Source organism: Dasypus novemcinctus, chromosome 6 (assembly GCF_030445035.2).
Source record: "Dasypus novemcinctus isolate mDasNov1 chromosome 6, mDasNov1.1.hap2, whole genome shotgun sequence".
In the NCBI taxonomy this organism is placed as follows: Eukaryota; Metazoa; Chordata; class Mammalia; order Cingulata; family Dasypodidae; genus Dasypus; species Dasypus novemcinctus.
Window position 1 is genome coordinate 94,854,892 of NC_080678.1, and position 27,021 is coordinate 94,881,912.

At 41.6% G+C, this 27,021-nt stretch overlaps 1 protein-coding gene across 1 annotated transcript in view; it reads right to left on the bottom strand.

Moving 5' to 3' along the window:
- ZNF25 (zinc finger protein 25) overlaps positions 1 to 27,021 on the bottom strand; it is a 78,364-nt gene that overhangs the window by 23,562 nt on the left and 27,781 nt on the right. The window lies entirely within an intron of this gene.

A 27,021-nucleotide genomic window follows, 5' to 3' on the forward strand; every position in this document is an offset into this window, starting at 1 on the left:
AGAAGATAAAAAGGACATAGAGAGTGGTGAGCCATTGCTACATCTGGGCAGAATCTATGATAAGGTGGATGGGGTAGTCTGGCAGTTGATGAGAGTGGTGGTAGTCCAGCAATGTGATTGCAGGTGACAATGGTGGAGTAGGAGTGGGAGTGTGAATGTGGTTAGGGGCATGGGATGGGCTATGCATAAAACTGGTGGTAGGGCTGGGCAAATGTTGGGAGCGGTCAATATGAGTATACACTGAGTTCAGCAATGCCAGCAACATGGCCACCAGAGCAGAGCCCACTTCCTTGTTCTTCTCCTTCCCTGCTCCTTTGTTCTCCGTTTCCTGCCACTGCCCAGACTGATAAGATAGTGCGCAGGTGCAAGACATGAAACTGAAGTCCGCCTTCTACCTCAGCAACAGAAATAGCCAATCCCTAGCTTCCACCTCCACCTACCACCCTTCCCCTTCCCAAGAATATATATGCTCAGTCCCCTCAATAAAATGTTGCAGCTTGATCAGAACACTGTCTTGCTGTCGTTCTTCGTGTCTATTGTCCCACCATTCTTTCTCGGCAGGTTTCAGGTCTCCGTTGCCGTCCCGCGGGCCGGGGCAGTCTGGCGCCCAGCGTGGGGCTCGACAATTCCCTGTAATCGAGAAAAGAACGCCACTCCACCCATGAAGGGAGTACTCCCAGCACATCAGCCGATGAAAGGAACCCAGCGGCGGAAAGGGAACAGCTCTGCACCAACCTGTAAATCCTTCAATCATTGGCAGTGACCAAGCGGGTAAGCGAAATACTCTATTTCGCTTCACTTCTTTGTAATCATGGGACAAGCAGAATCCTCACACTCATTATTTCTTTGCCAAGTAAAGGAGGCACTCAAGACATGAGGAGTTAAGGTTAAAAGGAAAAGTTTAACTGAGTTCTTTAAGTTTGTTATCAAAACCTGTCCATGGTTTCCCGAGGAGGGCACAATAGATGAAAAATGTTGGAACAGGCAATTGTTTAACTGATTATTACAAAACTTTTGGACCTCAAAGGGTCCCCGTCACCACCTTTAGCTACTGGCGGCTAGTACAAGATGTACTAGGAATCACCCCCCCAACTAAATATAAAGAATTTAGTTACAGAAGGGGAGACTGCTTTAAAATTAAGTTCTCAACCCCCTTCGGGTTGCAGTAAGAGGTCTGAACATCACTTGCAACCCCATCACTCACGCCCAGACTCACCCTTTAGCTTAATTTCCTTTGACGATAAACCCCCTGATATTAAAGATATTATTATGGAAGGAAAAACTGTCCTGGAAGGAAAAACTGTCCTTAAATCACAATCACCTTCCCACCCTGCCTCATGTTGCAGCAGCTGAGACAAGGAATATAGAAACCAGGGTGGGGAAAGTACAAAAGAGAATAACCCTGAGCATTCCGATTCACTCGTTAGCCTCATCTCTTTCAAAAACGAGTCACTAATCCCTACTCCTCCTCCCTCACTAATATTAAGCAGGGGCAAAAATAACCCTTTTCAAAGTTTGTAGGCAAATTGTGCATGGCTGCAGAAAAACTGTTTGGCAATACCAACACAGAAACAGACTTTGTTAAGCAAATTGCCTTTGTAAATGCAAATGCGGCTTATCAGGCCGCAGTTAGATCTTATAGAAAGTAGGAGAATTTGTCTGGTTACTTCAGGCTTTGTTCTGAAAAGTACAAAATTTTTATCAAGGTCTAAAAGGAATTTTCAGTTTTAAATCAATAATTATCTCCAGAACTTCAAGTCTCAGTATAGTCTTACAGTAATTATCCAAAAATGTGTGCTAATGGTCTGCCTAACTGCTGCTCAAGTTATTTTAACTGATTGCTGATAACTAATAAAAATGTTTCCAAGCACAAGCTTTCATATTACAGGCAACATGAATTCCAGAAGAAATCTTGAAAGGTACAATCTAAGATGTGCTATATAACAGAGGATTTAAAAGCAGCTATACCAAGAAAGTAAAGAATTATGAGTCGATTGTAAATAAATTATATGTTTCTGTTAATGTGTTGTAATTGTTCTGTGTTTGTCTGTCTGTTCATTCAATGTCAATGTATATTGTGATACCTCCGGATGGTAAATATAAATTACTAGAAATTTTTAAAAGAGCTCTATTCAAATGGCCAAAAATTAAATAAGTGCTTATATTAATACTTAAGTTTATTATATCAATACATAAGCTTAAATGTTAATAGGATATCTACAACAATAAAAATTGTAAGTCTTGATTAACAAAATTAACTGTACGTCTTCATAAAAAGTTGTTCTTGCCCAGATTAAAATGAATAACATATTTTTCTTCACAGGATAATATAAAGAATGTAAAGCTTAAATGAATATTAAAAAGGTTAAAAGTTTGTGAAAATGCTAACTGAAATGTAATAAGTTTTGCAAAAAGGCGTATTTTGTCCTAAAGTAGAATGGCTAATTTTTCATAAACTCTTGAAACTTAATTTGCTTGTGGCAAGCTGTGGAGGGTATTGTGATAACTTTAAGTAGGGGAGTGTGTTCTGTAAAGATAAAATTTGTCTTCAATAGTCTATATGGTTATAAATAAAAGGTTTAATAAAGCATTGTTTACATTAAGGTATTAAATGGCTAATTCCAAAAGGTCATTCTTAAATATATATAAAACTGAACTGATGATAATAATAATAAGAGGTGGTTTTGTGACAGGAAGGATTGGCAGCGGCCAGCCTACCCTGCCAACTTGCTTCTGGGAGGCTGTTTCTGGTATTGCATGCTGCTAAGTATTTAGAGAGGAGTTCATTGTTTTGACAAGCTTGTTTAGTGTTCACAGTATTATAAGAAATTTGCTTGATGGCTTTGTGTGTAGACTGTGTGGAGTTTATTTTTATTATTAAAGGAACAGAAAGTGATTTTGTCCTGAGATAAAATAATTAAGTATTACAAAGAGTGGAGTATGGAACGAAGCCTGAGTGAATGCTGAAACTGCAGAAGGTTAGTAGAAAAGGAATTTTTACAGTTAAAGTTAAATAAAATTTAATGAGTCTATCTGTAAAATTTTACAGGCTTTGGTGTTGAGTAGTATGCTGATGCAAAGTTAAAAATGTTTGTTCTTAAGGCCTCTCACCATTGATCTGTTTTGGTGGAAGTTCTTGTCCTCAGTCAGTATACAAAGAAAGTCTGTCTTGTGTTTCTTGTGCTTATCGTTTCCTAGGTGTTCCAAGAAGGAAAGCTTTATCTCTTAGAGGAGCATAGCGTTCAAGGCTGCTTTCTCAGGGCCTGGTCCTGGGCAGTAGCCTTTTATTCCAAACTAATTATAAGAGATTTGTTCTTTTACCTTGAAAGAAAAATTAAAGTAATAATTAAGTTCATTTGATATGTTATAAGTCAAATAGAGGGTGTTTTAAAGTGTTATAAAATTAACAAGTTTTTTTCTTTCCTTTAACCCTCTGTTAATTAAAGTTGTCTGAGTGAAAGTTTTCTATGGATGCTTGAGAGTGTGTAAAGTTACCAATATTTCAGCATAATATCACTAAAAAAAAAAGGGGGGGTACAATGTGGTTGATTGTGGTTTTGATTATTGTGGAAGAGTATGTGTCACGGAAACAACCTCTTATCATAGATTAAAGTAACAACACTGGTGTGCAGCAATCCCAAATACTGCTAGTTTGTTGCAAAAAGTTAAAGTCCAGCTGTATGGCTATCACTTTGTTTTGAAACTTGCTGGGACTTTCTTTAGTGTCATCTTAGACAAATCAAGCCGGCTGCATTCCTCTATCTGTAAAAAACCCAACAATGAATTTTTGCGGTGCTTTTCAGGGCTGTGTGCATAGCCCAACCATCCTGTACAGTATTTACTGATAGTAATAGTAATAGAAGGGCAGCATACGTTACTTTTCAAAAAGAACAGGTTTAGCCAACTCCTTATTCATCTGCTCAATGCACAGAGCTTTGAGCCATCATTAGTTTTACAAATGTTTTAAGAGCCCTTGAGTGTTGTCTCTGATTCTGAATATATATGCCTTACTGTCAAGCATATTGAAACAGCTCATATCTTTGCTACTGATGAGTTATCTCAACTTTGCGCTGACTTGCAACATCTCATTAGGTTAAAATCTATTTACATTATTCATATATCTCTCATGCCTCTTTGCCTAGTCCTATGACATCAAATAATGCTCGAGCTGATTTACTGGTAAGGTGTTTACAAAGTGCTCATAATTGCCATGCTTTAACTCATATTAATGCTAAAGGCCTGTAAAATAAATATCAAAAGTTAACAAGACTACAGGCACAAGGAATTATCTGTACCTGTCCCACCTGTGGACCCTTAACTACAGTGTCTTTTCAGGCTGGAACTAATCCCAGAAGCCTGACTCCTAATCAATTAAGGTAGATGGATGTTACTCACATACCATCCCTAACTACAATCTGTTCACGTTTATATTGACACTTATTCTCATTTTATGTGGGCTACTGCTCAAAGTGGGGAACAGTTTCATCATGTTCACTCACACCTCTGTTCTGCTTTTGCTATAATGGAATGCCCTCTGAAAATTAAAACTAATAATAAACCTTCTTACATTAGTAAATCCATCGAATCTTTCTGTTTAAAATATGGTATTGAACATGTTACCGGCATTCCTTATAATCCTACAAGTCAAGCCATAGTTAAATGCAGCCATCATACTCTAAAAACTATGATTTTAAAACAAAAAGGGGGAGATAATGGTATTATTTATCACCAAAAGATTAATTAGGAAAAGCTTTATTTACTTTACATTCTCTTAATTTTTATAATTCATTAACACCTGTGGAATGTCACTTAGAAAATGTCAAACATCTACAGTAGGCACAGGAAATGAAGATCAACCAATATTCTAGAAAGATATTTTAAGCAATGAATGGGAAAAAAAAGGCAGGATTAAAGTAAGGGGGTGAGGCTATGCTCTTATCATTTCAGAAAATGGAGAACAAATTTAGTTATCTGTGAAAAGGATTAAGCTCCAGAATGAAGAGATGGAGTCTTCTACAACTTCTGATGATGGTGATCGTAAGTAATAAGGAAGCTGCCAGTAATTACACTTATTAGGCCTATGTACCTAACCCCCCATTACTTAGAGTGTTAACCTGGAAAAGTCCATTCTTTCATATATATCTGAAGAAAACCCATATATTCCCTATACCAATTGATAATCAATTGCCAATTAAACCGTATTAAGAAAAAGAATCGATAATCTCATATTACCATTTGATTATCAACGCTTATGCATTGGTAATCATCCTTCCTGTATTTATGTTAAAAATCGGGCCATAGCTATCTTCAAAAATAATAATACTCAGTTTATTGTGACTTTATTTCCCTCTTACGATTTAATCATGACTAAAAATCCTACTTATGATTGTCCACAAAAAGACAGTAAGGATAAAAAAAAAAAAAGATGGCAAGAATGCCATATAGGAAGAAAATCTGTCATTTTTAATGATTCCTATGGAATAGTGTGGGAAAGTGCCCCTATGGGGAGTCCCATTGAATATAATGACAGATTTATTTGGCACGGTCTAAATAGTAAAGGACAAAAAATAATTTTTACTAAAAATAATAGTGTTTGGAAACAGAAGGGGAAATGAATCCCTTCTCCATGGTGTAATATCACATCTATACACAAGCAGAAGTATCTGTGGAAAGTTTTTCTAGGAATAGCTCCTACTATAGAATGGATTGGGAATAATAGTAAGAATAGTCAATATCTGCATTTAAATCAAATTCATCTTCAGGCATGTGTAAGAAATCATTATGTGTTTGTGGTTGGAAAATTACTATAACCCAAAAATGTACTATTCTATAAAAATGAGGCCTTGCATCCTAGTAGCCATTACCCCACAACTAACATACTATGGAGAAGGCAAACTAAAAAATTTTACTATCCCCATCTGTGTCAAAGAGAGCCGCCTTCCTCCCTATATTGGTAAAAAATTAGCCTCACAGGTTCAGTCACTGCAGCTGCCACAGCACGTGGTGCTCTTGGTCATGGCCTCATCAGCTTGCAATACTTTGAACAACAACAACAAATTAGCCTAGAATCCAGTGCGCAGTCTCTTAAACTCTATGCAGCAGCAACTAACATCCCTCGCCCAAGTAGCTTTACAAAACCGCAAGGCCCTTAACTTACAGCTGAAAAAGGGGGAACCTGCCTTTTCTCCAGGAAGAATGTTGCTACTATATAAATAAATCTGGTATTGTTGAGCAAAATGTTAAAATACGAGAATTGCGGGAAGGGATATTGCCCTCCCAGTCATCCTCCTCCCCGATGTTAGTGTTATTAATGGACCTGAACCTGTACCTATCCCCAGCATGGACTACATTGCTGGCCACTCTAGAAGAGCTGTGCAACTTATCCCACTTTTTGTTACCTTAGGCATTTCTGGAGCCCTAGCCACTGGTACTGCGGGGTTAGGACTCGCTCTTACCCAATATACAAAATTATCTAAGCAATTAATTGATGATGTCCAGGCTTTGTCGAGCACTATACAAGATATTCAAGATCAAATAGACTCTCTAGCTGAGGTAGTGTTACAGAAGAGGGTTAAAGCTGCTTACAGCAGAACGTGGAGGAATATGTCTAGCTCTGCAGCAACAGTGCTGCCTTTATGCCAACAAGTCTGGCATTGTTCGAAATAAAGTTAAAAGGCTTCAAGTGCAACATTCTTAATACCCCATAATAATACAAAATGACTGTGTTCCTCCACCGGCCTCACCCCATGTCTTAGCATCCAAGCCCTCAACACCACCCGTGAAACCTGCATGCTTGCTATTATACTCCCCTGCATTTATTTTCATAATGATAACCAATTCTTTGACTCCTGGCAGCACCACTTTCGACCGGCCTATGTACAAAAAAGAGAAATCATTACCGCCATCACAATTGCTTCACTTTTAGGTCTCGCTGGAGCTGGTACTGGAGTAGCAGCCCTAACTACACAACAAACTTCTTTCTCCTCTATCAGGCGAGCGGTTGATGAAGATATAGCCCACATCGAAACCTCCATTTCCCATCTAGAAAAGTCCTTAAATTCATTATCTGAGGTTGTCCTCCAAAACCGCAGAGGGCTCCTCTTCCTTAAGGAGGGAGGGATTTATGCGGCATTAGGAGAGGAATGCTGCTTTTATGCTAATCATTCCGGCCTTATTAGAAATAACATAGCTCAGCTCAGAAATGGACTAGCAAAGCGTAATAAAGAGAAGCCCAAGGAAACTTCTCCTGGGGATTCAATGGAATCCTTCCTTACATCCTCCCTATACTAGGCCCATTAATAACCATACTTCTCATACTGTCTCTCGAACCTTGAGTCATAAAAAGAATTATCCAGTTAGTCAAGGACCACATTGACTCTGCTCTTGGCAGGCCTATCCAGGTGCATTACCACCGGCTCCACCTCGCTGACCAGGGTGTGTCTATGGACCATCCAGACTGCCTCCCCTCCTGGATGAACTCCCCGCCAATAAGCTGCTGAGTGCAAGGCACAGCACTGCAGAAGACAGAGGTAAGCACAACCTAAATGATCTCTGAGAAGTATGCCTCATTGTTACAGGGGTGCGCTCTGTTTGCCAAGGCCACGAGGCAGGGTGCTTCAACCACATTTGGCCTGCATAGACAGGCGGGATGCGTTGATAGCATTCTGACTGCTCAGGGAACTGGGCTGGCTAGCCAATGACAGGCAACTGAACCGACCTAACAGTCAACCTAAGACAGGGACATGGCCTTTTGCTGCCATGCCTCCCCATGACGGGTAAGACTGGTCACATGTGTGAGTGAGCTGAAACGGCTCACCGGGTATGGTTCCGACCTAAATCAGGCACAGCCCCCCCTCATTTCATCGGCCTCCACTGCACAATCTATAATACCCCTTCCCAAAAAAATCAGAGCCGTCTACATCAGGGAAATGAGGCCTCTACTTCCCTCAGCTAACCGTACGAAAAATACTGTGCTAATAAAAGGGAGGAGATGTTGGGAGCGGTCAATACGAGTATACACTGAGTTCAACAATGCCGGCAACATGGCCACCAGAGCAGAGCCCACTTCCTTGTTCTTCTCCTTCCCTGCTCCTTTGTTCTCCGTTTCCCGCCACTGCCCAGACTGATAAGATAGTGTGCAGGCGCAAGACGTGAAACTGAAGTCCGCCTTCTACCTCAGCAACAGAAATAGCCAATCCCTAGCTTCCACCTCCACCTACCGGCCCTTCCCCTTCCCAAGAATATATATGCTCAGTCCCCACAATAAAATGTTGCAGCTTGATCAGAACACTGTCTTGCTGTCATTCTTCGTGTCTCTTGTCCCATCATTCTTTCTCGGCAGGTTTCGAGCCCTCGTTGCCGTCCCGCGGGCCGGGGCAGGCAAAAGAACAGGTGAACTCTGGGGAGGTTGAGGACTGTGAGAATGCAACTGTGGGAGTGTTTTGTTTTTGTTTTTTTGTCTTTATTTTTTTAATATTACATTAAAAAAATATGAGGTCCCCATATACCCCCACCCTCCTCACCCCACTCCTCCCCCCATAACAACAATCTCCTCCATCATCATGAGACATTCACTGCACTGCTGCACTTCATGGTCAATGGTCCACATCGTAGCCCACACTTCTGGGAGTACTCTTTTGGCAATTATGGAAAGGAAGGGTCACTGGTATAGGATGTCAGTGATGGGGGGATGTGTAAAGAAAGGGGCACCTGGCACATGCCTCTTTGGAATATGAATGTGTTCATGTTGTTATAGGTATTATCTTAGCAGGTGGAGATCCACACAATACCTGACAAAATATTAAATTCCCATCATGGTGCAACTTTCTACATTTCAAGAAGAGTGGCACGGGAGGTGGGGCAAGATGGTGGCAGAGTAATAAGTTCCAGGAGTCAGTTTATGGGAAAATAGCTTGAATTTGAATGTGGGAACCTGGTTTGAAGTTGAAACATTTCCATTACGCAGATAAGAAGTGTGGGCTTAGGAACACTGGCCTTGACTAGATGGAACACTGGTGAACATGAAAGTTATTTGCTTGAAGAGGCATTTCAACTTTGTATGGCCTGTTCCCTAGTATTGCAGGTGCTGCAGCTTTAATAACAAGCAGCCTTGAAAGTAAACATAGATAACTATTGCTTTGTAATTTCTAATAAAATACACTGTGGAAACTAGGGTCGAGGCTCTCAGTTTCAGAAGCTGTTGAGTCCCCTGGTCCCATCTTTATTTCTTTCCTGTGTCTTTCGGTCCTTTTACTTCTTAAGTTCTGTGTTGCCTTCCCTTCATGCAAACCTATTGCTGAGCTGGTCTCAGCATCAGTTCATCCTACAGGACAGTAAAAAATCACCCAGAGTTACCTAAGTACCTGTCTGGGGGCCCCAGGAGATCAAAAGAACATCATGCAATATCCTTGAAAGTATGGAAGGAAGAGTCTGTCCATCTATAGAGAAGATTCTTGTGGAGAGCACTCCACAATGTGGAGGCCAGTGCTGGTTGGAGCTATTCTGTGGCTGGAGCAGGAAGTTCCATTTCCCAAAAATGGGGGAGGAAGGGACAGTTGGGCACCAACTTCATCTATTGATCAGTAAATTCAGCTGGCTAAAGTATAATCCTAAGAATAGCTAAAGTTTAATCCTGTCCAATCAGAAAGAAGCCATTACCTGCCATTTGAACTCTGCCCCCACCATGAGGGGAAGAGGTGCTGATTGAAAATCACGGTGAAATTAGGAATTACCTTCTTTCCACCAAGATCCAATTGTAGCCCTAGCCTAGTGTGGTGCCTAGATAAAGAATTTATAATTGCTACTAACATCAGTGAGCTGAAGACAGCCATGTATCCTTTTGTTTGTTATCACTTGTGCAAAAGTCCTTGAGCTGAAAACAACTCCATCCACTTTACCCCTTCCCTTAATCATAAATACCAGAAGTAAAAACAACAGAGAAGTGAGGATTTGTGTATCTTCTTTGTTTGGGCATCAACATTCAGCACTAACAGCTTATGCTGTCCTGCTCCCCTGCCTCTGGACATTGCCTCTAGACATTGTAATTAGAAATACAAAGTTTTAAAGTCTAGCCCAAAAAGTATATATGTTACTACCTCCCTCCACCCCTCCTCTCCGCTGTTGTTATCTTCCCCTTCCAGCCCTTGCTGTCTTCCCCGCCAGTCCCGACCACATTGCCCACACATAATCTGCCTCCTTCCTTAGCTACCGCTTACCTCATAACTACCCACCCACTTCCCCCTATCCACTACCGCCCCGTAGCTAACCCGCCCTAGCTCCTACCCCTCCCTTTACCCAACCCTATATAACCAAGTGTACTTCCGCAATAAAGCAGACCTGTTCTTGCGCTCAAGCGGTCTCCGTGGTTTTTCCCCAACCGCGCGTCCCCCACGCCTGGAGAACCGGTGCTCCCTCTTGGGGCACCCCCCGCCGGCTGATCGGCAGGAGCAAGCCCCCCCGACTCTTGGGCCTGAGCGAGGACGAAACCCCCATGCTCAGCTACAACTGGCGCCCAACGTGGCAGCTCCTCCCCCGGCCCCTCTCTGCTGCTGCTGCTGCTGTGATCGTCCTCCTCTCCAGGTAGGGACCCCTCACCCGGACGAGCCCCAAGGGACCCCTCGCCGTCATCCCGTCCCTATCCCATCATGGGTGCCTCTTTGTCATTGCGTCAGGCACCACAAGTCAGGGCCCTCGCTGCCCTGCTCGATGCCAATGGAGTCCGCGTCTCCTTGCGGCAGCTCCAAAAGTACTGGGATCTCTTGCTCCCCTTTAATCCGTGGCTCGCCACCTGCCAACTCTGGAGCCTGGACACATACTCACGACTCATTGATCAAGTCACCTCTGCCATGGAGCACGAGAAACACACCGCCCAACAGGCCTCTTACCCGTTCTCGTTGCCATTCGCGCTTGCCTCCTTGGCGCTCCTACCGAGGCCATTTATGAAGCTTCTTCCAAACGGCCTCTAGACTGTGATCCCGATGAGCCCGCCGACACTGACTCTCTGTCTAACCAACTTGCTGCCGCTCTCAAGCGCGAACCTCCCCGCCCGAGCTCCCCGCAGCAGACAGAAACCACTCCTGCCGCTCCCCAATATGGCGGACTTCCGCCTTCTTCCCCCACTTCTGCCCAAGATGGCGCGCATCCGGCTTCTTCTTCGCTGGTGTCCTCCTCCCACCTCTACCCGCCTCTTCCTGCCCAGTCAGCATCCGGTTCGGGCCCGGAAACTGCATGGTCACCATCTTCCGCTAAACCGGAAACGCCCCTCACGCCATTTTGTCCGCTGCCGGATGTGGCTGCTCCGCCATCTTGGCCGACGCCCGGAAGAGTCCCGCCACCATCTTGTTGTCGCCCGGAAGCCGCTAAGCCGCCATTTTCTTACCCATGTTCCGCTTATCCCTTGCCGCCATCGTACGGCAATAGCCCTTCACCTGCCTTGGCTGCTCCATCAGTCCCCGGTGCCACGTCTTCTCAAACCCCCCAGCTGTATCCGCTAAATCCACAGCCCACGCCGCAGTGACCCCAAACTTGGCTACCCTTTACAGCGGAAGAGGTCAGGACCCTCCGCAAAGCTGTGAAGGAAGACGGAATTGGCAGCCCTTATGCACAGCAACTACTTGAGGAGTTGGGGACCCAACTCGTTCTCCCATATGACTGGATTGCACTAGCCCATGCCATCCTGACGCCGGGTCAATTTATTGAATGGCGCGCCCATTACCAAGTGGCTGTTGACTGGCAAATCATGGAAAATGCCCAGGCCGGCGTCCTCGATCCCTCCGATGCATACACGGGCACCAACAATTATGCAGACCCTCGTTCTTACCTCCAAATTGACCCAGGGTTTTGGCACCAGGTAAAGGTCCTCATCCAGTGGTCTTTCTCTCTAGTCTCCACCAAGGAGCCCACCAAGCTCGCGCAACTGCTTCAAGACTCTAATGAGACTTTCTCCGCATTTGTCGCCCGCATCCTGGAAGCTTGCCAGCGAAAAATTTCTAGCGAGGACGCCCAGTTTGCGCTGGCCAAAGAACTTATCATAGACAGGTGCCTTGCGCCTTTCCGGGCCGTGGTCCTTCCCATACATGACAAAGCTCTGCACGAATGGGTCCTTGCTTGCCGTGACGTCGACCCACAAGTCAAAACACTCACCGCTGCCTTTGCCTCTGCCATGGCTGTTTCATCCGCCCCCACTTCTGTCTGCTTTCGGTGTGGCCAGCCCAGCCACTTCATCCGCGAGTGCTCCCAGCCAGGCCCAGCGCCTTGCTCAGACCCGCCAATGGGATGGCCAAGGGGCCCTTCTACGCCATGTCCGCGTTGTGGGAAAGGATATCACTGGGCCTGCGACTGCCGTTCCACCCAAGGTTCCCAGCAGCCTTTAAACTCCCAGCGGGGCAGGCCTCAGCCCCACCCCCAAGAGGCCCTCAGAAGAATTCCCAAGCCATAATGTGGACAATGCCCATCATGTGCCGCCAGAGACCCTCATTAGAGCTCAAAATCGATGGGCAATGGCTCGATGGGCTCCTGGATTCCGGCGCTGAAGTCTCCTGTGTTCCCTTCGAAGTCGCTGCGTTCAATCACTGGCCCCTGGAAACTGGCCCTCAAGTCATCAGCGCCACTGGGGCTGCCACCTCCTGGAAAACATCCCAGCCTCTGCATTGGAGTGACCGAGAAGGCCACGAAGGCCAAATTCGCCCACTCGTCCTTTCATCTGTCCAAACCATCTTATGGGGGAGAGATGTCCTCAGCCAGCTAAAAGCCCGAATCACCACAGAAGCCTTCTCAGCTGCGCTGCCCCCCCCCTTATAGGGGCCACTGCTCCCATCATAAAACCTGACCCCATCCCTCTGGAATGGGACACAGAGGAGCCCATCTGGGTCGAGCAGTGGCCCTTGCCAGCTCAAAAGCTACAAGCTCTCTCTGCCCTCGTCGAAGAGCAATTACAAGCAGGGCATATTGAGCCATCCACCAGTCCCTACAATTCGCCAATCTTTGTCATTAACAAGAGAAACACAGGCAAGTTCCGCCTTCTCCACGACTTCCGAGAAATCAACAAGCATATTAAGCCAATGGGATCACCTCAGCCAGGATGCCCGCATCCCACCGCAGTCCCCCAACATTTTCATGCAGCAACCATCGACATCAAAGACTGCTTTTTCTCTATCCCCCTCCATCCCCGGGACTGTCCAAGGTTTGCGTTCACAGTTCCGCGCATCAACAACCAAGGTGCAGCGCAGCGATTTCAGTGGAAAGTGTTACCTCAAGGCATGCGCAACAGTCCTACTATATGCCAATTGTATGTCAACCATGCCGTAGAGCCACTGCGCTCCAAGTTCAACCCGGAGCACACATACATCCTCCACTACATGGACGACCTCCTTTTGGCAGCAAGCTCCCATGCGCTCCTCAATGATCTACTCTCAACAACCATAACAAGCCTCTCCAACCTCGGGCTTGCAGTGCAATCAGACAAAATCAATCTCCAGCCTCCCTTTCAGTTCTTGGGCTTTCATTTTCACCAGTTCATTCAACCTGCAAGTCCAAAAATTCACGTCTCTTACAAAATGACACTCACTGAGCTCCAGCGGCTTTGCGGGCAAATCAATTGGCTTCGATCTGCCCTCCCCATCACAACAGCGCAAATGCAGCCCCTCTTTGAGCTCTTGCAAACCAAGGATAGCCCACCCACTGCAGTCACTCGCAACATCACCATCACCCCCGCCGCTAGAGAGGCCGTCCAACAGGTCAGTGCCGCTCTCCAACAATGCCGCCTAGAGCATTTCTCCCCTGACCTTCCAATTTTAGCTTTAGTCCTGCCAACGCCAATCACTCCCACAGGCCGTTGACGAAGACATCACCTATCTTCGCGAAGCTATAAAATATCTAAAAGACTCTCTTAATTCTCTCTCCGAAGTAGTCTTGCAAAACCGCCGCGGCCTCGACCTCCTCCTTCTCAAAGAAGGAGGTCTTTGTGCCGCTCTTGGAGAAGAATGCTGTGTATACGCCAACTCCACTGGCCTGGTCGAGGACAATCTGAGAAAAGTCCAGGAAGGACTAGAAAAATGCCGCAAAGAACGAGAGAACGCAAACTATTCTTCCAATTTTTTTCATGCCCTCCTCCCTTACCTCCTCCCATTCCTGGGCCCACTCATTGTCGTCATCTTAATTCTCACTGTGGGCCCCTGGGGCATCAAGAGGGTAATCAGTCTTGCCAAAGATCAAGCCAAGGCTGTATCCCATGCTGTGTTCAGCTCCTTCGTGCAAGTCCATTACCAACGCCTCGCCACCGATGAGCACCCCCCCAACGTCCTCTTCGCCCTCTCCGCCTGCGAGACCTACTCTAGGCGCTCCCTGTCATTTCCTTCCCCTCTGATGGGGGTTCTAGGGCATCGCAAAGCTGCTTTGCTGGCAAGGCTCGATGTGCATCTAGCGCCGGCGCGCACCGACCCTAAGGGCCAATGCATGCATCCTGGCCAGATGCTATGTCATTCGCCCATAGCCAGCCAGGTTCGCCCCCTTTTACCCCTCGCCTTCCCCAGCCTATTCTCCTTTCCCCTCATTGTTTCCCTCTTAAAAACAAAAAGAGAGCAATTGTTACTACCTCCCTCCACCCCTCCTCTCCGCTGTTGTTATCTTCCCCTTCCAGCCCTTGCTGTCTTCCCCGCCAGTCCCGACCACATTGCCCACACATAATCTGCCTCCTTCCTTAGCTACCGCTTACCTCATAACCACCCGCCCACTTCCCCCTATCCACTACCGCCCCGTAGCTAACCCGCCCTAGCTCCTACCCCTCCCTTTACCCAACCCTATATAACCAAGTGTACTTCTGCAATAAAGCAGACCTGTTCTTGCGCTCAAGCGGTCTCCGTGGTTTTTCCCCAACCGCGCGTCCCCCACGCCTGGAGAACCGGTGCTCCCTCTTGGGGCACCCCCCGCTGGCTGATCGGCAGGAGCAAGCCCCCCCGACTCTTGGGCCTGAGCGAGGACGAAACCCCCACGCTCAGCTACATATATATACTAGTACATCTCTGAATAAAGGAGGATTAATTAATTTAAAAAGCTCTGCCACTTAACTATGTTTAAGTGTAGTTTTTTCACACCATCTCTTGCTTGCTGGACAAGTTAGTAATCCAACCACTACCACAAGTCGTGCCCTGTGTGAGGAATGTCTGAGGAACCAGATGATGTAATCAACACGTGAAGGAGATTCAGTTCTAACCACATATTCATCCCAAGAGCAGTATCCCCTGGAGGAAATAACTGCCCATGTGTTTAGTATCAACAGAGCAATATGGGAAATATTCTTCCCCCAAAATGAAATTCTCTTTCCCAAAAGCAATTGGTATATCTGTGTACTTTGCAATAACTTTTTAAAGCTGCAGATTAAGGAAAGTCAACTAGTACAATTATTACAAACCATTTCTGTGTTCTGTCCTTATTTCCCAGAAGAGGGTATCCTAGATTTAGAACTACAGGAGCAGATAGGATGTCAGCTGAAGAGGAAATATGAGCAGGAGGACAAAGTACCAAGGTCCTCCCTGCTGACTCGGAGTTTGGCTCATACAGCCATGGATCCCCTCCATATCCCCTCCATATCCCCTCCTGTGAGGTAGAGAGGCTAGGCCCACCAGGGTACCCTTCCACTTCTCTGTGGCAGAGTCCGGAGCCTGGTCTAAAATCATCAATGCCACCGGCACATCTGGCACCTCCCTCAGAGGATCTGGGGAATAATAACATTCTGGATGATTTACCTCCTCCAGTCCCACCTTCATTAGATGTTATCCCTTCAAATATTCCAACTGAATTTCCATTACCACCCCCAGATATTCTCACTCACTCCTGCATGGAAGAATGTCTTAAAGAAGCAGTAAATGAGGGAAATATTAGTGCTTTTCCAGCAGTAGTAGTTGCCAGACAACAACGTTTTGAACCCATGCCTTATGAAATATATCGGGAGCTCCGTCATAGTGTATGTAAGAATGGACCATATAGTAATTTCATCATTGGTATCTTGGGCAACATAACCACAGGGTATCAGATGTGCCCAGGGGATTGGAAAGAGCTTATAAAAGCTATTGTTACCCCCGCTCAGTAAGTGGTATGTATGACTGAATTTCAGGACAGAAGCATGCAACTGGCAATGCAAAACCTCCAACATCAAGTCCTATTGGGTTAAAACAGTTGACAGGGACTGGTGTTTATACCACCCTGCAAGCTCAAGTGGCAATTCAAGACTCTAAGGTATATGAGCAAGTGACAATAGCTACTCAAAATGCTTGGACAAAAATGCCAGACTCTCACAGAGCTCAGAGCTCTTTTGCCTCCATTCAAAAGGAGCCTAATGAGCCAATCATGCGTGTAAGAAAACTATCTGTTAAAGTGTTAACTAAGATAAAAAACATTCCTGCAACAACTCTGTAAATTCCCTGCTGCCTACCTGATAATGTGGCAGTGAGTTAGGGGGGAGCTGATAAAATTAAACCTCTGAGAAAGTAAGAAAACTTAACAACATTAGTGTTCTCTTTTATTTACCACTGATTCTGGTTGGGCCTATATGGCTAAATTGATTAAATTAGTGCAGAATTTTTATCAAGGTGTTAAAAAGAAACTTTCAGTTTTGAATTAAAAGCTTACTCCTAAACTTCAAGTCTAAGCATAGTCTTAAAGAGTAGTAATCCAAAAAATATGTGTTAAATGTCTGTTTAAACTGCTAAATAAGAGCTTCATGGCATTTATGCCGCTCAAGTAATCCTATCTGGTTGCTCATTACTAATAAAAGTGTTCCAAGAACAAGCATGCATGTTACAGGCAACACGAATTCCAGAAGAAATCTTAAGAGCAATAAAATCAAAGATGTGAAATGATGGAGGGCTTGAAAACAGCCATATTGAAAGAGTAAGAATTGTGGGTCAAATTGTAAACTTTATGTTTCTGTTGGTGTGTTGTAATTGTTTTTGTGTTTGTTTGTTCAATGTCAGTGTATATTTTGTACCTTTGGTAGTGATATAAATTGATAAGTAAAACTTTCTAAAAGAGCTCTATTCAAATGGCCAAAAATTAAAGAAGTGCTTATATTAATACATAAGTATAAATGCTAATAAGATCTCTGCAATGATAAAAATTATAAGTCTTGATTAATGAAATTACTATAAGTTTCTTCATAAAAAATAGTTCTTGCCTAAATTGAAATGAATAGTTTATTTTTCTTCACAGGATAAAATGAAGGATGTAAAACAAATGAATATTTTAAAAAGGTTAAAAGTTTGTAAGAGTGCTGACTGAAATTTGATGTTTGTTCAAAAAAGTATGTTTTGTCCTAAAATAAGATGGCTAGTTTTCATAAAATCAAAATGGAAATATGCAGGATAAAACTTGAATGCATATAGCAAGTTGTAGAAGGTATTGTGGTAACATTAAGTAAGGGAATGTGTTCTGTGAAGGTGAAATTTGTCTTAAGATAAAATAATTATAGTCTATATGGTTATGAATAATTATAGGAAGTTATGGAAGCATTGTTTGAATTAAAGTGTTTAAATGGCTAATTCCAAGAAGTCATTATTAAACAGAAACTGAATTGATAATAACAAAAAGCAACTTTATAACAGGAGAACTTGTTGGCAGCCAGGCTCCCCTACCAACTTGTTTCTAAAAGACTGTTTCTAATATTGCATGCTACTAGCTATTTGAAATAAAGAAAAGTTATATTTGCATATAACCAAACTGAATCATTATTTTGACAAGTTTGTTTAGTGTTGATGGTAATTATATGTTGTAAAGAGATTTGCTTGGAGATAGTTTCCAAAATCATTTTGGTAACTTATGTAGGTAAGGTATATAGAATGTGTTTTTATTATTAAGGAAACAAAGTAATTTTGTCCTAAGATAAAATGAGTGGTTATTAAGAGTAAAATTTGAGACAAAACCTGAATACAGAAAATACAGAAAGTGTGTGGAAAAGGAATTTTTGTGGTTAAAGTTGAGTAAGATTTGATGGGTTTATCTATTAAGATTTAAGTAGCAAATAGTATACTAATACAAAGCTAAATTTTGTTCTTTCTCAAAGTCTCTTAAGTCATTCATCTGTTTTAGCAAAAGTTTATAAAGGGTTTTTCTCATGAATAACCAGAGTACAAAGAAAGCCTGCTTTATCAAAATTCTTCTTGTACATTAACCTTATCTTCTTATACTTTAACCTTATCATTTAAAAAGAAGTAAGTCTTATCACTTTTAAAGGAGTATAATGTTCAAATCTGCTTTCTCAAAGTCAAATCTTGAGAAGTATCTTTTCTTTCAGGCTGTTGCAAAGGATTTGTTCTTTTACCTTGAAAGAAATGAAGTAATAAAATCGTTAAGTTCATTTAATATGTTATAAGTTAAATGAACAATATTTATAAGTGTTATAAAATTAAAAGGGAGTCTTTAACCCTCTATTAAAGTTGTATGAGTAAAAGGTTCATATGCATACCTAAAGAGTATATAATATTCCTGAAAATTTAGTAATGTTTCACCATAATAGTAAAAATATAATGCTGAAAGTCATAGTTTTAATTATTATTAAAAATAGTGTATATCATAAAAACAACCTCTCTGCTTAGAAATCAAAAAGCAAATGTTTTAATTCATTCTTGTCTGATTTACACTAAAAGCTGCCACAGGACAAATGCTTTAACTCATACTTGTCCAATTCACATTAAAAGCTGCCACAGGGTGACATACAACAGTAAGCTATCATAAATTAAAATAACACCACTACTGCCATATGCAGCAACCCAAAACACTTAGTTCATTACAAAAATTAATATCCAATTATGTCACTATCACTTTATTTTAAAACTTGCTAAAGCTTTCTCTAATATCTCCTTAAGCAAGTCAAAATAGCCTGCAATCACATGTAAACAAGCCAACAGCAAATTCTGCAGTGTGTTCCCAAGTCTGTGTAAATAAACCAATCATCTATACTAGCTTAGTAACAAAAATCTAACTGTATTAAAAAACCTGTAGTTTTAACCCTATTTCATTATATTAATAATATTATGTTAACCAATAATTATTTTTACAGAATAATCTCACTCTACCTTAAAATTCATGTTATAAAAAACGAAAAAGGGAGAATATGGGTATACTCCCACCCACTACTAGGCCGTGAGAAGTGATAGCGATTGCTCTATATACTTTAAATTTTTAAAATCGTGGTTCTGACTATTGTACAGCAGCAGCAGGACACTTCAAAACAGGAATGGATCTAAACAATGCTCACCCTAGAATTCTCTATAGAGACCTTCAGAATTCCAAAGGATAGGATAGACCTGTAGACTAACATAAGGACAAAGATATGCTTGTGTTTTCTTGCCTACAGGACCCAAATGGCTGCCTGCACACCTAATAAAACCTTAACATGAGCTCAAAAGAGGGCAAACCAAACATCCCTTAAGAAATCTTGTCTGTTTTCTTCTCCTATACCTTAACTAAAAAGAGCGATGCCTCCTCATTCATCTCTTCTATCATAAGAACTGAGATTAGTGATTTATATTTAACCCCATTATCTATTGCAGTCTCTCCCAAGAGCTAACCAATAGCACAAACTAACTCAAAGAAAAATACTGTTTCCCACCAATTTTGGGAAAATGCAGCATTTATAGTTCTACTTTTGTGGCCCAGTATCCTCCCAGTAGGACTATGTATTTTCAAAATTCTAATCAAATTTATTTCTTCCAGAAATCAACATCTTGTTAGCCATATGGGAATGCCATCCAGCTTTTGCCCAACATGCCAGATCCATCTTCCTCCAACCAAGATAGAATAGCAGGAGGGTTTTACACCTTGTCAGGTAGGGCCTATTGTCCCTAACCAGCAGGAAGTAGCTACAGAAGAAATATCATCTCCCTTCAGCACTCCTTTAAGAATAAAGGTATAAACTCTCTGAGAGAAGAATTAAACAAGCTAGTAATATAAGGAATCAATAAGCGGATCTGTAACCTAGCAAAAGTCCATATGGACCCAAAAATGGCTGCTGGAAAACCCTCCCCAAAATTCTGCCATTAAAAACAAGACTCTCTCCGGAAGTCAGAAGAAGTCCTGGACATTCCCCAAGGACTTTATCATTGGGCCATCACGGGGGGATTGAGGGTGGGATAATCAATCAAAATAGCTTCTGCCCCAAGGCTCAGGGGAAAGCAAACTTGAGACATTCCTGTCTCCTGCTCTACTGTATTTGTGATTCCATAGTGACCCTGCTTTCTCTTGTGGTTCCAAATGTGGACTAAATTGCTGCTTGGTGAAATTCTTGGCCCTTGGGGTTGACCATCCACTCTTCCAGTCCAGTGGCCACTACAGTCTTGCTATCTCCAAGAACTAGAAAATGCAGGAGGCCTCCTACCTTGACTGTTGGGGTTCCTAAAAGTACCACTTCCTAAAAAGTGGTAATTCATGAGAGGAACAAATTTCCTTGAAGCCTCAATAGCCTCAATAATTATGTGTAGAATTAGTCTTGTTCAACCAAGGTCTGCCAAAGTCAAAGTAAAAATTAAAGTTCTAAAAACAAAAAATTTGCATTAAAGCATTAAACATTTTGGTTATAAATCATTAATTAAAGAACAAATTTCTTGTACAAATCTGTATGGTCACAGTACAAATTAATTGAAGTAGACTTAGCTACAAAACAAAGGTTATTATGTGATTGACCACTTATCAGCATTTGTGTGATGTCATTCCCTTGGAAATGCATCCAATCTGACAAGGATTTTATAAAAAACCCACTTACAAAGTGCATTTTCATCACATTTGCAATCGGATATCTCCACTCTTCAGAAGCAATCAGAGTGGCAATTACTTAATCTAAAAAACCAAACACAATAATCTGTCCTTGATGCCCTGGCTAAAAGGCTCCAGTAGCTAAACTCCTCTCAAAGGTTTTCAGGCCTCAATTTACATGCATGGATTACTACAATTATTAGCTTAATCTTTCTTATTATTTCTATTTCAGTCATCTGATTCATCTGAAATTCCCTCAGCAGCCTATGCTGAGCCAGTCAACATTTGGTGGCAGCCACCGCCACTGCATGTCCCTGGCTGGGGTCCCTGGGTGCTCTGTGCACCATGGGGCAATGGCAGGGGAAGGGGCCACTCAGCTGTTGTGTCCCCCCACCCAGCTGCCTTCCACTTCCACGTTCCAATTTCCAGTCAAAACTAAGAAGGGGGAAATGTGGTTGCCTGGATAAAGAATTTATAATTGCTACTAACATCAGTGAGCTGAAGACAGCCACAAATCCTTTTGTTTATTATCACTTGTGCAAAAGTTCTTTAACTGAAAACAACTCCCTCCATTTTAACCCTTCCCTTAATCATAAACAGCAGAAGTGAAAACTAACAAGTAGCAAGGAATTGTGTATCTTCTTTGTTCAGGCATCAACATTCAGCAGAAACAGTTTATGCTGTCCTGCTCCCCTGCCTCCGAACATTGCCTCTGGACATTGCAATAAGAAATACGAAGTTTTAAAGTCTAACCCCAAAATTCTTGGACATAAGCCCAGCCCCAAAGAGTATATATACTAGTGTATCTCTGATTAAAGGAGGAATTAAAAAAAGCTCTACAACTTAACTGTGTTTAAACCTAGTTTTCTTGCACTGTCTCTAACTTGTTGGACAAGTTAGTAATTCAACCACTACCACAGCCTAGGTTACAGTCATAATACTGGCAGGGAAGAAGCTGGGGACCTGCACCAGCATTTATAGGTAACTGCAGATGCTTTCGGCCCACACAAACTGAATAGTATGACATCTGTAGCTCCATCCCCACCCCCAATTAGGATAGGAGGGGATTTGTGTTACCTCAACCTTTAATGGCAGAGACTTTCAGCCTGCACAGCCTGGACTTGTGGATCCAACCCCACCCCCCAATAGGAAAGGAAGGGGGCTGGTGTTTCCACAGCCTTTCTAGGCAACAGCAGGCACTTTTGGCCTGCAGAATGGATTGTTGGGCATCTATGTATCCATTCCCAACCCAGAACAGGATAGGAGGGGGCTGGTGTTTCTTTTGCCTCTCCAGGAAATGGCAGGTACTCTCAGCTACAGGGTCTGAACTGTTGGGTGCTTGTGGATCCACCCCCACCACCCAATAGGATAGAAGGGGGCTGGTGTTTCCTCAGCCTCTTCAGGCAACAGCAGGGACTTTTGGCCTATGTGGACTGAACTGTTGGGTGTCAATGGTTTTCGTTCCTAAAGGGCAGAAGGGACAGTACTCTCTCGGCCTTGCAGGGCAACTGCAGGTATATTTGACTCACATGGATTAGATGTTGGACACTCCAGAGGGCCCACCCCCACCCCCACCAGGAGATGCTACCTCAGTCTTCCTGGGCAACTGTGGTCATTTTGGACATGCATGGCATAGACTGCTGCCCACACCTGTAGCTCCATCCCCACCCCAGGCAGGGGAGAAGGGGCATGAAGCTTCAATGGTCTCTCTGGGCAACTACAGACTGTCTTGGCCTGCAAAGCTTAGATTATTACACTTGACTGCAGCTCTGTCCCTACCCCTGGCAGAATAGAAAGGTGCAAGAAGCTTCATCAGTTCCTGTGTCAAAGCAGGCAGCTTCAGCCTCCACAGTATACAGCACCAACTACGTCCTTGGCTCCAACACAAAACAAGCAAGGAAAAGGTAAGAAAGCCCTAACTAAAGAGAGAAACTGCACCCAGCATAAATACATCTAGTAAACCAGATGCCAAGACATCAACAAAAAATTACAATCCACACCAAGAAACAGGAAGATATGGCCTACTTGAAAGAACAGATAAGCTTCCAGAAGACAAAGGAGTTGAGACAACTAATCATAGATGTTCCAACAAATCTCCTTAATAAATTCAGTGAGATGGCTAAAGAGATTAAGGATATTAAGAAGACACTGGGTGAGCACAAAGAAGAATTTGAAAGCATACAATGAAAAATTGCAGATCTTATGGGAATGAAAGGAACAAAAAATGAAATAAAAAATACACTGGAGGCATGTAACAGCAGATTTGAAGAGCCAGAAGAAGGGATCAGTGAGTCTCATGACAGCCTCCAAAAGTGAACATACTAAATAACAGATAAAGAATGGAAAAAAATTAACAGGGCCTCAAGGAACCAAATGATGGCAAAAGATGTGCAAACATGTACTATGGGTGTCCCAGAAGGAGAAGAGAAGCCAAAAGGGGCAGAAGGAATATTTGAAGAAATAATGGTAAAAAGTTCCCAACCCTATTGAAGGACATAGCTATCTGTGTCCAAGAAGCATGATGTACTCCCATCTGAATAAATTTGAATAGACCAATGCTGAGACATATATTAATCAGAATGTCAAATGCCAAAAACAAAGAGAAAATTCTGAGAGAAGCAAGAGAAAAGTGATGCATAATATATAAGGGATACCCAAAGATTAAGTGCCAATTTCTCACCAGACCATGGAGGGAGGAAGGCAGTGGTATGAAATATTTAGGATATTGCATGAGAAAAATTGCCAGCCAAGAATCTTATATCCAGCAAGATTGTCTTTCAAAAATGAGGGTTAGTTTAGAACATTCACAAATAAACAGAAATACTAAAGAGAGTTCTACAGTCAGAAAAGAGAGAAAAACTTGGAAGAGAGTCTAGAAATGAAGATTATATCTGTAAAAGAAACTCAAAGTGTTGAAAGAGTGGTGAAAATAGAAAGTGACAGATGAAATCCAAAGGTCAAAATATGTGAAATAAGAACTGCCTTTACAGTAAGAATATTGAATGTTAACGGATTAAACTCCCCAATCAAAAGACACAGACTGGTGGAATGGATAAGAAAATATGAACCATCTGTATGCTATCTGCAAAAAACTCACCCTAGACCTAAGGACACCAAAAGATTGAAAATGAAAGGTTGCAAAAAAGATATTCCATGCATGCAGTAAAACAAACAAAAAATGCTGGAGTACCTATTCTTATATTGGATGAAAAAGACTTTAAAAGCAAAACTGTTATTAGAGACAAGGAAAGACATTACATATTACTAAAAGGAGCAATTCAACAGGAAGAAATAAGAATCATAAACATATTCACCTAACAAGGATGCCCAAGACACATGAGGTAAAGACTGGCAAAACTGAAGGGAGAATTAAATATCTTTATAATAATAATTGTAGACTTCAGTACACCACTTGCAGCATTGCATAGAACATCTGGGCAGATGATCAATATAGAAACAGCTTGAATAGTATGATAAATGGACTAAACCTAATAGACATATACAGAACATTATACCCTAAAACAACAGGACTTACATTCTTTCCAAGTGCTCCTGGATCTTTCTCCAGTATGATCATATGTTAGGTCACAAAGCAGATCTCAAAAATTCAACAAGACAGAAATTATATAAAACACTTTCTCTGATCATAATGGAATAAAGTAGGAAGTCAAGAAGAGGTGGAAAAAGGAAAATTTCACAAACATATGGAGTTTAAATAACACACTCAAATAATTAGTGGGTCAAAGAAAAAATTGCAGGAGAAATCAATAAATGAGACAAATGAAAAAATGAAAATGAGAACACAACATAGCAGAACCTAGGGGATGCAGTGAAGGCAGTGCTGAGAAGGAAATTTGTAGCCCTCAATGCTTACGTTAAAAAAGAACAAAGAGCTAAAATCAATGACCTAATTACATAGCTTGAGGAACTAGGAAAGAACAAAAAACTAATCCCAAAGCAAGTAGAAAGAATAAAATAACAAAGACCAGAGAAGAAATAAATGAAATTGAGAACTAAAAAAAAAAAATAGAATTAACAAAACCAAAAGTTGGTTATTTGAGAAGATTAACAAAATCAACAAACTCTTAGAGCTAGACTGACAATGAAAAAAAGAGAGACGATGCAAACAAATGAAATAAAAAATGAAAATTTACTACTGATTCCACAGAAATAAAAGAGATCAAAAGAGGATACTATGAATAACTATATGCAAAAAAACTAGATAATGTAGACAAAATGGAAAAATGACTAGGGACATAGAACAACCTACACTGATTATAGAAGAAATAGAAGAATCAACAAACCAATAACAAGAAAATAGATTGAAACAGTCATCAAACAGCTCCCAAATGGAAAGTCGAGGAGCAGATGGTTTCAGAGTTTAGTTCTACCAAGAATTCAAGGAAAATTTAATACCAATCTTACTCAAGTTCTTCAAAAAAAATTGAAAAAGAAGGAATGGTATCCAACTCATTCTATATAGCCAATATCACCTTAATACTAAAGTCAGACAAAGATATCATGAAAAAAGAAAATTATAGACCCATTTCTCTAATAAATATGGTTGCAAAAATTCTCAACAAAATACTTGCTAATCAAATCCAACAACTCATTAAAAGAATTATTCATCATGATCAAGTGAGTTTTATACCAGGAATGCAAGGATGGTTCAACATAAGAAAATCAATGAGCATAATACACATTAAGAAATCAAAGAAGAAAAATCACATGATGCTATTGATTGACACAGAAAAGGCATTTGACAAAATACAGCATTCTTCCTTGATAAAAATACTACAAAAGATAGGAATTGAAGGAAACTTTCTCAATATGACAAAGGGTATATATGAAAAAACCACAGCTAACATTGTACTCAGTGGTGAAAGACTGAAGGCTTTCCCATGCCTTCTGTCACCACTATTGTAGAGCTAGATGTTCTAGCTAAGGCAATCAGGCAGGAAAAAGAAATAAAAGGCATTCAAATCAGAAAGGAAGAAGCAAAACTTATGCTATTCACAGATGATATGATCCTATACCTAGAAAGTCCTGAAAAATCTACAACAAAGCTGCTAGAGTTAATAAATGATTTCAGTGGAGATTCAGGATACAAGATCAATATGCAAAAATCAGTGGTGTTTCTATACAATCTAATATGCAATCTGAGGAGAAAGTCAGGGAAAAATTCCATTTATGACAGCAACTAAAAGAATTGACATTTTGGGATAAACTTACCAAGGATGTAAAGCAACTGTATTAAGAAATCTACAATGCATTGCTAAAAGAAATTTTAAAAAGACTTAAATAATTGGAAGAACATTCCATGCTCATGGATTGGAAGACAAAATATCATTAAGATGTCAATTCTACCCAAATTGATATACAGATTCAATGCAATCCCGATAAAAATTCCACCAGCATTTTTTAAAGAAATGGAAAATACTATTATCAAATTTATTTGGAAGGCAAGGGGCCCAAAATAGCCAGAAACATCTTAAAAAGGGAAAATGAAGTTGGAGAACTCTCACTTTTGGACTTTAAATCCTATTACCTAGCTACAGTTGAAAAAACAGCATGGTATTGGCAAAAAGATAGACATATAGACCAATTCAAATGAATTGATGGTTCAGAAACAGACCCTCACATCCATGGTCAAATGATTTTTGACAAGCCTGTCAAACTCACCCAACTGGGGCAGAACAGTCTATTAAATACATGGTGCTGGGAGAACAGGATATCCATATCCAGAAGAAAGGAGGACTTCTATCCCACACCTTATACAAAAATTAACTCAAATTGGACGAAATACCTAAATAGAAAAACAAGAATCATAAATCTCCTAGAAGAAAATGTAGGAATGCATCTTCAAGACCTGGTGGTAGGTGGTGCATTCTTAAACCTTTCACCAAAAGCACAAGCAACAAAAGAAATCATGGATAAATGGGATCTCCTCAAACTTAAACAATGAAAAGAAGGCAAAAAGGCAGACCAGTTAATGGGAGAAAATGTTTGGAAAACACATATCTGATAAGTGTTTGATATCCATTCCATATAAAAAGATTATACAACTCAACAATAAAAGAGCAAACAATCTGATTTTAAAAATGGGCAAAACATTTAAATAGATGTTTCTCCAAAGAGGAAATATAAACAGCCAAAAAGCACAAGAAAAAATGTTCCATATCACTAGCCATTAGGGAAATGTAAATCAAAATGACAATGAAATATCATTTCGCACTGCATGGAATGTCATTATTAAAAAAACAGGAAACAATAAGTGCTGGA